At 45.4% G+C, this 14021-nt stretch overlaps 1 protein-coding gene across 7 annotated transcripts in view; it reads left to right on the top strand.

The window, feature by feature from the left end:
• Positions 1 to 14021, top strand: part of Syt7 (Synaptotagmin 7) — a 586302-nt gene that overhangs the window by 413286 nt on the left and 158995 nt on the right. The gene's annotated exons all lie outside the window — the stretch shown is intronic.

Below are 14021 nucleotides of genomic sequence, written 5' to 3'. Positions count from 1 at the left end.
AGTCATTCGCAAAGATCATGAAGATCAGTTGTTCCAGGACAGACAGACACCACACTCCCTGGGGCACGCCACCGTTCACCCTCAACCCACTTGGAGAAGTCCCACGCTTGACATACGTCCTTTGTTCTTCTACTGTGTGCTCATACGTTGACCATCAAAGTGGCTTTCGTATTGTTACGTGTGTACATACAGTCCGATCATGCTCGTTCACGTGCACGTGTAAGCACGTACACCTGGCCATGTGCGTCGTGTTCTCGTGTTTCTGTAAAGGACATTGGCTTCGGGGTGGCGTTGACACAGTTTTTCCCCCACCTCCTGTTTCAGGTCAGAGACATCTTTCCGCTCGCTGGTGTGTTGAACTCGCACATATTCAGGTGGTGTTGTATATAGTGTGGTAATTGGGAAGGGTACACCTAGAAACCAATTACCCTCACTTGGAACCCATAACAGGTACAGAGCAGTCACACAATTGCGTAGAAAATGCACCATTACTGTCACCCATTCCCTCACATCCCCCACCTACCCATTACTGGCTCCCGTGTATACCTCTACTCCCACAGACACACCCATGGACACGCCTTGCTCCCACTTGCATCTCATCCCCATGTGCATATTCCCACATGTGCACCACCTACATATGTAGACATCTGCGCCCGCCTGCTTTGTAATTGTCTATTTAATGCTGGGGATATTTGAGTCCCAAATTGTGGGGATATTTGAGTCCCAAACTGTGGGGATATTTGAGTCCCTAATTGTGGGGATATTTGAGTCCCTAATTGTGGGGATATTTGAGTCCCTAATTGTGGGGATATTTGAGTCCCAAATTGTGGGGATATTTGAGTCCCAAATTGTGGGGATATTTGAGTCCCAAATTGTGGGGATATTTGAGTCCCAAATTGTGGGGATATTTGAGTCCCTAATTGTGGGGATATTTGAGTCCCTAATTGTGGGGATATTTGAGTCCCTAATTGTGGGGATATTTGCGTCCCAAATTGTGGGGATATTTGAGTCCCTAATGATGGGATATTTGCGTCCCAGATAGTGGGGATATTTGCGTCACTCGCGGGAATTGACTAGGAAAGATTAAATTTTTTACTTTTGAAACGGAAACTTACACAGCATTATGCAAATGTGTTATATAGCTCGTGTTAAGTTTCGAGATTTATCAGAATTTTTATATAAGAATGTCTTGTGTTATGGCACTACGCTACATATAGAGTTTTCCATATAGTGATAACAAGACGTTAAGAAAAAATTGTAACATTCCACGCGCTCATTTCAACGCACTCTGTTGAACACACACTGTTCAACGCACTCTGTTCAACGCAGTTTAACGCACTCTGTTCAAAACACACTGTCCAACGCAATCTGTTCAACACACACACTGTTCCTGTTCAAAACACACTGTCCAACGCAATCTGTTCAACACACACACTGTTCAACGCACTCTGTTTTTATACTTCTATCCCAGCCTTGCTATCACCATCATCTTCTTCCAGCCTTCCTCAACACTCACTTTTTTTTTCTTCACACATTTCATTTCTCTCTCTCTCTCTCTCTCTCTCTCTCTCTCTCTCTCTCTCTCTCTCTCTCTCTGAAAACCTTCCCCTCCCTCCCACCAGGAGAGAGGATCCGAGCCCCACGCTGTACAGTTTAATTGAAACCAAAGTCACGTCCCGCTGTTTACTCGAAATGCAATTGGGTGTTTGGGGGTGGGGGTGGGGAGGAGGTGGGGGGGGAGATGAAGTGAGGGAGGGGGGTAAGGGGATGGGGGGGGGGGGGGGGGGGTTCTGAGTGCAGGGGACCAACAGGGAGGGCGATGCACCTTGGCTGGTTGTTCCACCTTGAAACACTTGCACCAGTTTTGTGTGTGTGTGTGTGTGTGTGTGTGTGTGTGTTGCGACCTCTGACTGGACAAAGAAGAGCACCTTTGTGTCGGATCAAGGTCAACCTTTGGCTCCTGTTACCAATATCGCCTCACTGAGAACTTCGTCTCTGTGTAATATAAGTTTGTCATCAACTCGAACCATTAAGAACAAAATGTTACTTTGAATTCTGTATTCTCAAGAGCTTCTGTGGGAGCTGAAGACCAAAGCAGTGTTCCTTGATTTCATTTTCGTCTTGGCAAGTCTTCTTCCTTTGAATATTCAATGAGCAATTACCAAGAGTCTATTCAAAATCAAATGAGAAGAAAAAAGAGAAAAAGTTTACCCCAAGTCAGGCATTTTAATTTTCCCCAGTGGAACCCGTTCATGCATAGGGTTCTCCCCTGCCAGAGTTCTAGATGGGGCAAAAAAGAAAAAGAAAAGGGAAAAAAGAGAGACTAATTTCTGTGCTGTGTATTGAGACACAGATCAAGCGAGACCATACCATCTACTAAGATACTTTAGACTCTTCTAAAGGATCATAGGATGTATAATCGGCCCTGAAGATATGTAGAATCCAATGATTAACTCGCATTACGAGATGGATCGTCTTGATCTTTGTGGCTTGACGTTTCGTGGTGGCATAAGGTGATCATGGAAGGCTTCCTGGGGATGTGAAGAGCGTGGATGAGGAGGACGTCTCGACAGGTACTTTGTGAAACTCGTAGATTGGAGTGCGAGTAGAAAATGTAATTGTTCTCCTTCGTCATCACGTGATAAGTGGCGCTCGGTGTCTGACGATACCAATCATCGGTCGCGAGGGACCGGTACCGGTACCTCCTTTTCCTCCTGCTCCTCCTCCTCCTCCTCCTCCGCCGCCGCCTCCCTCAGGAGAGACAAACTACACGAGATAAGAACAACAAAGTTTACATATCATTACTGGGTCATCAACCTGTGTGTGTGGTGAGGGGGGCCTACCTACGTTGACCTGTGTGTGTGGTGAGGGGCTTACCTACGTCGACCTGTGTGTGTGGTGAGGGGCCTACCTACGTCGACCTGTGTGTGATGAGGGGGCCTACCTACGTCGACCTGTGTGTGTAGTGAGGGGCCTAACCACGTCGACCTGTGTGTGTGATGAGGGGACCTACCTACGTCGACCTGTGTGTGTGGTAAGGGGCTTACCCACGTCGACCCTGTGTGTGTGGTGAGGGGCCTACCTACGTCGACCTGTGTGTGTGGTGAGGGGCCTACCTACGTCGACCTGTGTGTGTAATGAGGGGGCCTACCTACGTCGACCTGTGTGTGTGGTGAGGGGCCTACCCACGTCGACCTGTGTGTGTGGTAATGGGGCCTACCCACGTCGACCTGTGTGTGTGGTAAGGGGGCCTACCCACGTCGACCTGTGTGTGTGATGAGGGGACCTACCTACGTCGACCTGTGAGAGGTGAGGTGCCTACCTACGTCGACCTGTGTGTTAGGTGAGGAGCCTACCTACGTCGACCTGTGTGTTTGGTGAGGGGGCCTACCTACGTCGACCTGTGAGTGGTGAGGGGCCTACTTAGGTCGACCTGTGTGGCGTGGGAAGACCTGCCTTCCTCAACCTGTGAGGCGAGGGAGGACCTGCCTTCCTCGCCCTGTGTGATAAGAGGCGTGAGTCTGGGACTGGTGAACGTCGAACCCACCTCATGTTTATCATGACGGCGACAATTCCACCACTCCTAGATACGACCGTACCAATGCATGACATGGTTCATGATCATTTAGTTCCCGTAAGCTAATGAGTCATTCACCTATTTTTTTAAAGTACGAGGGCGACTGATTTGCATACTTGGTGTCATAAATGCGATCGCTACACGTACGGAATCAACTGTGTTGGCTCATCTGTGCGAAGTAGCCTTTTCATTTTCTTCATCTCTTCATTTTACGCTGGTGTCGTATCTCCACCATCCTGTCTGTCATTCTCCGTCCGTAGCTAATTTGCATATTACGAAAACCAATATTGAAATTAGTTTGTTGTGACCTAGTTCGAAAGCTTCCGCCATCTCATATATATATATATATATATATATATATATATATATATATATATATATATATATATATATATATATATACTTCAAGCCCACAGATGTCATTGACCCGTGGCAGTAATTACATTTCCTTTTTAAGTTTTATTGACGATTTCGTCCTGACAGCGTGAGGCATTATAATGCTAACATATTGCTTTGTGTTCATGATATTAGCGTCAGTCATGTTAGTATTAATGCCAGGGTGTATCGTTGTCTCAGTGGGAAAGGGGAACTGTCTCCGAACGTGAAATTCTTAAAAAGAAAAGAGTTTTAAGTATATTTTAAAGGTGTTTAGGAATGTGTGTTAGGAGGGCAGCCACGCAGGAATTTCTCTCATGTTCTTAACAGATGTCTTGCGTGGTATTCATCGACTTGAATACGCCAATGCTTTATCTTTCGTTGGTTGAAGTATAATACAATTATTATTGGGTCATTTGAAGTGCTAGACCTTATGAGATTGGGTTTTAATGGCCGCCACTGGTGAGGAAGCAATCACATACACTGATTCCATTGGGTGACCTTTCAACGATTTATTCCCTCGCGTAAACCTTCGTCGTGGAAGACGAAAACGGCATGGAGTAGTGTTAGACTATTGCTGAGAACCTTCCTGTAGGAGGAGGAGGAGGAACTCTCAAACCCCACATCCCCTGACCAAGGCTTTGCACAAAAGACTGCTGGCGAAGACGGAGAGGAGGAGGAGGAGGAGGAGGCATCTTCTTCTTGCCTCTGGCGAGCTAGCAGCAGCAGCGAGGTCGTCCGTTGCCCCTTGATTGCCAGACTAAAGCGTTGCCGTCATTCAGCCTACAAGAACCCCCAACCAAACCCCCTCCCCAAAACCCCCTCCCAAACCCCCTCCCACGTATGTCCCCCCCAGATGGGCCATCAGGATCTGCTTGGTGCATTCCGCGGCGACCAGATGAGCTCGTCTGTCGGCCAGCAGATGGCTCTGGCCGGAGCCCTGGTGAGTGAGTGAGGAGGGAGAGGGAGGCGGGAGGAGAGGAGGAGGAGGACTTAGCAGCAGCAGGGGAGTTGCCGCCGTTCTCCACTGCCTTGTATCATCTCAGGGACCATAACGTCGGGCCGGAGTTTCTCTCTCTCCTGGGTAGCGGCAGTTCATGTCGGGTTGTGTGTACGACGCTGTCTCTCTCTCTCTCTCTCTCTCTCTCTCTCTCTCTCTCTCTCTCTCTCTCTCTCTCTCTCTCTCTCTCTCTCTCTCTCTCGTCGGCGATGGTGGTGATGATGATGACACTCTCTGTGGGGAATATATGTCGGGAATATATTTCCTGTTGTCGTAACAGAATTTGTCCACAAGATTCGCCCTTGACGCATCTTGGAAAAGCTAAGCTAAAAAGCTAAAAGAAAAGAAAAAAATGAAAACCTTAGCTGACTGAACTGCTCATTGTTACAACTGGTCGTCTGTTTCTTTTGGTAGTTCGTATATTAATCGTTTTCTGTAACAACCTCGTTCAGTGCATACGAAAAGTAGATTTTGGGTCATACGTAAAACAAGTAAAGTAGAATACCATTCGTGTTCTTGCTAATATATAAAGGTAGAGTAAGACGACTAAATTTTTTACCGAGAGAAAATAGTTCTATTGAAATCTATCATCCTCATTGCCTATGCATATTTCACCCCTGTCTATTAATAGATGGTGAAGGGAATGTACCCATTCGGTCTCCTTTCCTCCATAACCCAAACAATGTGTCACTTCATCCATTTTCTCTATTTTCTGCCCACTTCTATGAATAGAATCCCCTCCACACCCACACCCCTTTTTCTTTTTGGCATAATATCATGACGTGTCACAGAATCATTCCCCGTCCGGATGCAGTTGGCGCCTGTCAATATATCTGTCACTTAGTCTTAAAGTAAGAAACGACGTGTGAAGCAGCGTGAAGTATCATATTCCTAATATAAAAGAGTCCGCCTTCAAAAATTTCCCATTTTCTTTCTTCACCTCCGCTTCCCACACCAGCGGAGAAAAAAGAAGATGGGCACGAGGGGTACGCTATTGCAATTTGATCTTCCGTATATGTATATCTCTTTACAAGACGAGGGGGTCGCCTTACCCTCACCGATGAAGACAACAGTAATATAAGATACGGGCGTACATAATCTCTCTCTCTCTCTCTCTCTCTCTCTCTCTCTCTCTCTCTCTCTCTCTCTCTCTCTCTCTCTCTCTCTCTCTCGTCGTGAACATGTAACATGGGTGCTCACTTCTGGCCGAGGGGAACGACAGTGAACGACTGCCGGTGTCGTGGCGCCACAGCTGTGGTAGGAGAGACGACATATACAGCTCCCCAATAGAAAATTGGTATAGAAAACGGATTAGTTTTCAGAAAATGGATGGCTCTGTAGAAAACGAATAGCATCAAATAATAGATCAATATTTAGATAACTGATTGTTGTATTGAAAACGGAAGGGGGCTTGGGAACTGAATAGTTATCTAGAAAACGATCACATTAAATCTGTTACCCTCCAGATATACAAGCACTCTTTAGAATAGAAGAGTCCGGCGATAACAAGTCGCGTTTTCTATAGAAGATGGGGCGTAATGTTAGATAGATGGTGTCAATATCATCAAATGGATTTTCCTTTGTCATTCAAACAATTTATTGCTGTATTATGTTATCCCTACCTATATAGGTCAAACATCAATTGCATGACATTCCTTTATATATATATATATATATATATATATATATATATATATATATATATATATAGGCCCCTTATACAAGATTCTTTAGAATCTCTCATTTGTCATCCCCCTAACCTCCCTCCTTCCCCCTAAAAAAGATAAAAACCTGATTAAAAAAAAACTCCCTACCACTCCTCCCTCCCTATGAACCTTCCCTCTACTTACTGTAGTCAGATGGAGAGAGATTTATCTCCAGATCCGCCCCATCAAGCCGTATCTCTCGGCATTGTAATCTCCTGACGTGTGTTTTAAGCTGGAGATTAATGTCCCCGGCTAGGCTAAGCTAGGTTAGGCTAGGATGGGCTAGGCTGGGCTGGACTGGGGGCCTATCACTGGGGAGGGCCGACGACCGAATGCTCCCTCCTACCTCGATAAATTACAGACTTTTTTTTTTTTAAAGTAGATGTCTCGTTTCGAGGTCTATTCGTTGCTTGAACGACAGCTCGGAGGGAGGTAGAGATCATTGTCGTTATCCACACGACGACTCAGAGGCGTATAGTTCGGGAGAAGGGGCGAGGGTGTGTTAGCTTGTTACCTACACGACAGTTCTGGGGTAATTACAGAACAACACGACAGTTATGAGACGTGCAGATAACAAAAACGACAATTCTGGGACAATTGACAGACCAACACTGTCGTTCACAGGTACGTAGATGCCAACACGACAGCTTGTAAGAGACCTAGAGACAAACATAACAGCTTTAAGAGAAGTAGAGACCATTGAAAACGCGTAGAAAACGGGTAGAAACCAGATAACACAAGAGTATATACCCCCCCTCGTTTAAGCTGTCACTCACACTGCCGATCAGAAAGCTTAATGTGAACTAAGATAGAGAAATCCGTATGTAAGCTTTGGATACCGCGGCTTATTGAAAAAAAAAAGAAAGAAAGAAAGAAAGAAAAAAAAGGTGCAGCTTTCAGCTCTCGACTTGAATGTATCGATTGGCGGGGGGTCAAACACATACCCAGGAAAGGGTAACGATGAGTCGCGTTTAATCCAGCCACACGTTGATCGCATCATCGTACACCTCTCTCTCTCTCTCTCTCTCTCTCTCTCTCTCTCTACCTGACGTGGGGCGAAATCGTATCCCGTAACTTCACGCGACTCTAAATGGGAAGGTTGTGCGATGAAAAGACGGTGCGTTAGCCTTCGTTGAACGCATCGCGCGCGCGCGCATGTGCAATGCCGGCTTGGGGAAGTAGAGGTTGACGACTGAGACCAGACATAATGTTAAAAAAAGAGGTTTATACGTCTGAACAACAACAACAACAACAACAACAACAACAACAAGAAGCGGACGGGATGCAAATCCATGCCCTCGGGTTATATGATACAGCTGTGTGAGTGTGTATGTGCAGGAGACGTTATCTCTCTCTCTCTCTCTCTCTCTCTCTCTCTCTCTCTCTCTCTCTATCTATCTATCTATCTATCTATCTATCTCTCGGTATAACAAATTTTTACGGTAAATGTTTCGTGTGGGCAAATTACAGCAGATGTATAAGGCCTGGGCTCGGGTGGTCACTCCCAGGACACACCAGGTGCTGGTGACCTGGATAGCACCCCCAGGACACACCAGGTGCTGCTGGCCTGGGTGGCACCCCCAGGACACACCAGGTGCCTGTAATGACTGCACACAGGTGTCACCAGCTCACGTCGTCTGTTTTGTGACGGATGTATGAGAATGGTGAGGATGGATCGTGGTGTCTGAGTAGATTAGATTGACGGACATTGACGGAGGACGCGTCTCTCTCTCTCTCTCTCTCTCTCTCTCTCTCTCTCTCTCTCTCTCTCTCTCTCTCTCTCTCTCTTCCCTCCTCAAGCGGCTTGCGTGTGTGTGTCCCTCTGACCTTACGTGTAGGGCAAAGGTCAAGCCAGGTGGGGTAGTGGTGTTGGGGGGTGGGGTAGAGTGGCAAAGGTCAGAGCGGGGGGGGGCGGGGACGGGGGGAGAGTTGAAGGGTGCTTGGCGAGGGAGGGAGAGAGGGAGGGAAGGAAAGGAGGGAGAAAGGAAGGGAAAACGAGTGATGCATAAGTTGTATCTTAAGAAACTCTATACCACATGTGTAGTGAGTGTACGTAAGAGCTGTTACGACAAGGTTTTTGCCGAGGGTGTAGGGAGATGGGGGGGGGGGGGGGGGTTGGGGGGGAAGGCTGGCGCGTAGTGAGCACCGCGTGTCTTGTTTTTTGATGTATATGATATATACGTATGTTGGAGATGTATATAATATATACGTACACTCGTGGTTCACTTCAACCATTACTTTAATATTTTGAAACGACACTTGTTTGTATTCGTTGATGAGATATATATATATATATATATATATATATATATATATATATATATAATATTATATATTGAGAGAGCTTGGGAAGTGAGTCAGTTGTTGTTCGCTGATGATACAGCGCTGGTGGCTGATTCATGTGAGAAACTGCAGAAGCTGGTGACTGAGTTTGGTAAAGTGTGTGGAAGAAGAAAGTTGAGAGTAAATGTGAATAAGAGCAAGGTTATTAGGTACAGTAGGGGTGAGGGTCAAGTCAATTGGGAGGTGAGTTTGAATGGAGAAAAACTGGAGGAAGTGAAGTGTTTTAGATATCTGGGAGTGGATCTGTCAGCGGATGGAACCATGGAAGCGGAAGTGGATCATAGGGTGGGGGAGGGGGCGAAAATTTTGGGAGCCTTGAAAAATGTGTGGAAGTCGAGAACATTATCCCGGAAAGCAAAAATGGGTATGTTTGAAGGAATAGTAGTTCCAACAATGTTGTATGGTTGCGAGGCGTGGGCTATGGATAGAGTTGTGCGTAGGAGGATGGATGTGCTGGAAATGAGATGTTTGAGGACAATGTGTGGTGTGAGGTGGTTTGATCGAGTAAGTAACGTAAGGGTAAGAGAGATGTGTGGAAATAAAAAGAGCGTGGTTGAGAGAGCAGAAGAGGGTGTTTTGAAGTGGTTTGGGCACATGGAGAGAATGAGTGAGGAAAGATTGACCAAGAGGATATATGTGTCGGAGGTGGAGGGAACGAGGAGAAGAGGGAGACCAAATTGGAGGTGGAAAGATGGAGTGAAAAGGATTTTGTGTGATCGGGGCCTGAACATGCAGGAGGGTGAAAGGAGGGCAAGGAATAGAGTGAATTGGAGCGATGTGGTATACCGGGGTTGACGTGCTGTCAGTGGATTGAATCAAGGCATGTGAAGCGTCTGGGGTAAACCATGGAAAGCTGTGTAGGTATGTATATTTGCGTGTGTGGACGTGTGTATGTACATGTGTATGGGGGGGGGTTGGGCCATTTCTTTCGTCTGTTTCCTTGCGCTACCTCGCAAACGCGGGAGACAGCGACAAAGTATAAAAAAAAAAAAAAAAAATATATATATATATATATATATATATATATATATATATATATATATATATATATATATATATCATGCCGTCTGTTGGTTGCCAAGTATGTATTACTATGTAACTAACTCAGTCTTCCGTGTCACTTCATCATCATAGACTACTGTAGTTCAAAATCTTTCAACTTTTCGTCATGATTCATATCCCTCTGTGTATATCTATGGCTTGTGAAGTGGTTTTCTGTGTTCTCTTTGAAACCTGTATTTCCATCTATTTCACTGGTGTGACACAGGATAGGAAAATAGATATTCTGTTCCTCTTGTTCGATATACGTTTAAAGCATTTCACGATTAACTTTGTCTCTTTCCATGAGGGTTCACATGATCATACCGCCCCCCATATAGCATTAAAACACAGTTATGTTGATGTTTTTCATGAACCAATATATATATATATATATATATATATATATATATATATATATATATATATATATATATATACATACACGTAACTCCAAAGTCTTTTAGGACATTTTCGAAAATGGGTTGTGTCGTATGACGTCATTCTGTTGTTTTCACCGTGCCTCTGGTGTTACACCGTTATTTACACTGTATACCTCTGACGTCATCACACTGTTATTTTCACCGTGTCTGTGTGGCTCCGCCTTACGTGACGGTTCAGCTGAAATCGCTTAATTGAAAAACTTTTCTCAAGATAACAAAAAGAGAATGGGATCTGGTCGTGTTGAGTGATGGGGGGGGGGGGGGGGGGGGCAGTGTTGTGATATGGGGGGGATGTTGTGTTTCGTTCTTGTTGTTGTTGTTGTTGTTGTTTTTAGACTGATCATGATTGACTACGTGTCGTAGTGGCCGCCGGTCAGTAGTTACTTGATGGTTAAATAGTTAACTAGTTCATTAAGGTTGTGGAACCCTGGTTTAAGAGACTAATGAGAACTACTCATTAGGAAGGTGACAGTATTCATTTTCTCTGCCTCGTTCAAATATATAAGTAGTGATCTTTATCTATATATATATCAGTCTATCTCCCTCTGTCTATCTGTTTATATGTATATAAAAGTTAGTATATGTGTGTGTGTGTGTGCGTGCGTGTGTGTGTGTGTGTGTTTTATTGGTAAACGTCTATGATAGTGTCACGTGGAGAGAACTTAATTATAGATAAATTCAGTGCCATATATATATAACTGACTACGCCAGAGTGTGTTAGGAATATTCCAGTGTGACCGTCAACTTTCGCATCTGAGTTATGTATGTCTGTGTGTGTGTGTGTGTGTGTGTGTGTGTGTGTGTGTGTGTGGTGTGTGTGTGTCTATTTGCATATATTCAGGGCAAGAAGTTCCTTCCTTTCCCAATTACCTAAACAATCTGATGATATCATACAAGTGGTGAAGAACAGACAAAACGCTGATATGATTGTCATAAAGCTGTGAAACTATAAAGTAGACGTACGACTTCATAAATGATAGATCGCAACACACAAGGAAAAGGATCGAAGTCCAGTAGACATATAACTTCATAAATGATAGCTCGCAACACACAAGGAAAAGGATCGAAGTCAAGTAGACATACAACTTCATAAATGATAGATCGCAACACACAAGGAAAAGGATCGAAGTCCAGTAGACATACAACTTCATGAATGATAGATCGCAACACACAAGGAAAAGGATCGAAGTCCAGTAGACATACAACTTCATAAATGATAGATCGTAACACACAAGGAAAAGGATCGAAGTCCAGTAGACATACAGCTTCATAAATGATAGATCGCAACACACAAGGAAAAGGATCGAAGTCCAGTAGACATACAACTTCATAAATGATAGATCGCAACACACAAGGAAAAGGATCGAAGTCCAGTAGACATACAACTTCATAAATGATAGATCGTAACACACAAGGAAAAGGATCGAAGTCCTTACTTGGTCCACCATGAGAGACAGAAGAGCGACGGGGAGTGAAACCCGATCATAAACAAACATTTGAGATTTTTTGAAAACCAGATTTAGGAGGTAAACAAGGAACAATTCTTGAGATGCTGTGGAGATGAGATAATCCAGAGGTCATAGCATTAGATGATAAGCATGATAAAGATGTGGGAAAAAGAACAGATGGGAAGAAATACTTGTATACCAATGGTGGATGAATGGAACGAACCGAAGGAGGAAGGAGGGAGGAAGGGGATTGGGTAAACGTGGACATCAGACAGAAGATAAGTAGAATGATGAAGAGAAGGTACAGTACAGGCAGGTGATACAGAGTTGGTAACGACACGCTCAGTATATACACTGAGGGGAAGGGAGGAGAGGGGGTGGGCAGTGGTGTGTGTCTAGGGTACAACACAGGAAGGTGGAGGACAGAGGCCAGGGGGGGAGGGGAGGTCGTCCTCCTTCCCCGCAATAAGGTGGATAAATGGACGAGTGTCGGGAGGGAGGGAGGGAGGCGTGTATTGTTCCCTCGGAAGATGGTGGTCTGCTGCAGGTTATCCATTGTCCGGAGAGAGAGAGAGAGAGAGAGAGAGAGAGAGAGAGAGAGAGAGAGAGAGAGAGAGAGAGAGGACGAAAAAGGCTTACAGACGGCAGTTAAATCGTTAATAGTGGCTGGGTGGTAGGTTGTGAAGAGAGCCCCCCCGCCCCACGCGTTGTCAATAATAACCTCACGTTAAGCTTGGTTTAACGAGACGTCATTTACATTGTTGTGTTTCTTCGTTGTACACACATGATCATCTTATCTGTACATTGACCCAAAGACTAGTTTCTGTGATGAGAGTCCTGGCTGTGTTACTCACGACCTCTCTCCAAAGACTCCAAGGCTGCTCTGCTTCCTGTAGCAGGGGAATGTGGAATCCTTTGGGACGAGAAGTTATTTGACGTGACTGTACATCCCATTTGACGGTAAAGTCTCACAATCGCGAGCTGGTCAAGTCTGGTAAAACTGTAAAATGATTGTATTTGTGTCTTGTCTGTTTGTGTGCTGCCTGGACTCCGCACACTCTCGCTTCGGAGAAGTGCCTGCTACTGAATGGAGCGCAGCCTTGGGGGGGTGCAGGAGCCCCTGCTGCAGGGGTCCTAGGGAGTATACACCCTGTCAGTGTAGCCATTGTTCAAGTACAGGTCACCCTGTCAGTGTAGCCATTTTGTAAGTACAGGTCACCCTGTCAGTGTAGCCTTTTGGATCGTTTGGGGGTCAAAGCCGCAAGGAATTCTCACGACCTCTCATGTTTCAGTGTAGAAAAAGGTTTCGGACAGACTACATGGATGAATCTCTTCGTGACTCGTGCATGACTTTGGCCCGTGTGATGTCTGCGTTAATCCTGCATGACCTGGATGTAGTGTGCATGTCAGAAAATGTCTCGTTGGAATGGGAGACCTTAATTGATTTTTTTTTTCCTCAACTCTGTTTTCTAGTTCATTTCAATGAACTTCATATTTTCAACGGAATAGATTTAGAATTTTGGAATCTCTGTACCTTATAATGCCCCTTCTATACTTTCCACAGACGTCTATACTAAACACGTTCTTTACCTGTGTCGTACGACATGACACTTGACCCCTCGTCAGTCTGATGTGTTTCGGTGACCTCGGGACACCGGGAGGTGACCGTGTAGTACTAGTCTCTGTGTGTGTGTGTGACCTGACCTTCCCGACCTCCGTGACACGTCACGTAGTGAAGAGTAGGGCGTTACCTCCCTCCAGACACTGACTCTCTCTCTCTCTCTCTCTCTCTCTCTCTCTCTCTCTCTCTCTCTCTCTCTCTCTCTCTCTCTCTCACCCCATCACAGGCAACGTATGTCTGCCCTCAGTCTTCTTACAATTTCCTCACCAACTCTCTTGGCAGAATTTTCCTTCCCCGCCTCCCTCTCTATCCCCACCATGGCCAGAATTTTCCCTCTCCTCCCTCCCTCCCTCGTTCACCAACGCCGGACTTTTCCTCCCACATCCTTCACTATCGCATGAAGTTTGGCCGCAACTCCCTATCAGGAGACAGCTCGTCCTGTTTTTTTTCTATATAATATCCCGGTAACA

This window comes from Panulirus ornatus, chromosome 63, assembly GCF_036320965.1.
Source record: "Panulirus ornatus isolate Po-2019 chromosome 63, ASM3632096v1, whole genome shotgun sequence".
Lineage (NCBI taxonomy): Eukaryota > Metazoa > Arthropoda > Malacostraca > Decapoda > Palinuridae > Panulirus > Panulirus ornatus.
The sequence above is the reverse complement of the archived record's forward strand: the minus strand, read 5'-3'. Positions and strand labels throughout refer to the sequence as shown.